Genomic DNA, 335 nt, shown 5'->3' on the forward strand with positions numbered 1-335 from the left:
GGCCATGTCAGATTAATGGCAGCGTTTCCTTTTGGCAGTTTTACGGCAGAGTTAAGGTGACAGTTTCGTGTTGGTTTTCAGCCTTCCGGATAAAATTGCGTGTCATTATTTCTGCGCGGTGTTTATGGGCTGTCTGCTGTCAGCTGAGACTCTGATAAGGCTTCCAGCGTTGGCTCTCAAAGTTCAGCTGGAGCACGGGTGGTGTTTACTGCCTCCTCAATCCCTTTTGCAAGAATTCCAACGCCTTAGTTTCCAGCGACCAAAGACACAGGAGAGGTGAGAAGTTTCACCTTTTATTTGAAAAATAAGTGGAGTAGCTTCCATTCGTATGGAAA

The sequence above is a fragment of the Buceros rhinoceros genome, unplaced genomic scaffold (genome assembly GCF_000710305.1).
Source record: "Buceros rhinoceros silvestris isolate BGI_N320 unplaced genomic scaffold, ASM71030v1 scaffold12126, whole genome shotgun sequence".
In the NCBI taxonomy this organism is placed as follows: domain Eukaryota; kingdom Metazoa; phylum Chordata; class Aves; order Bucerotiformes; family Bucerotidae; genus Buceros; species Buceros rhinoceros.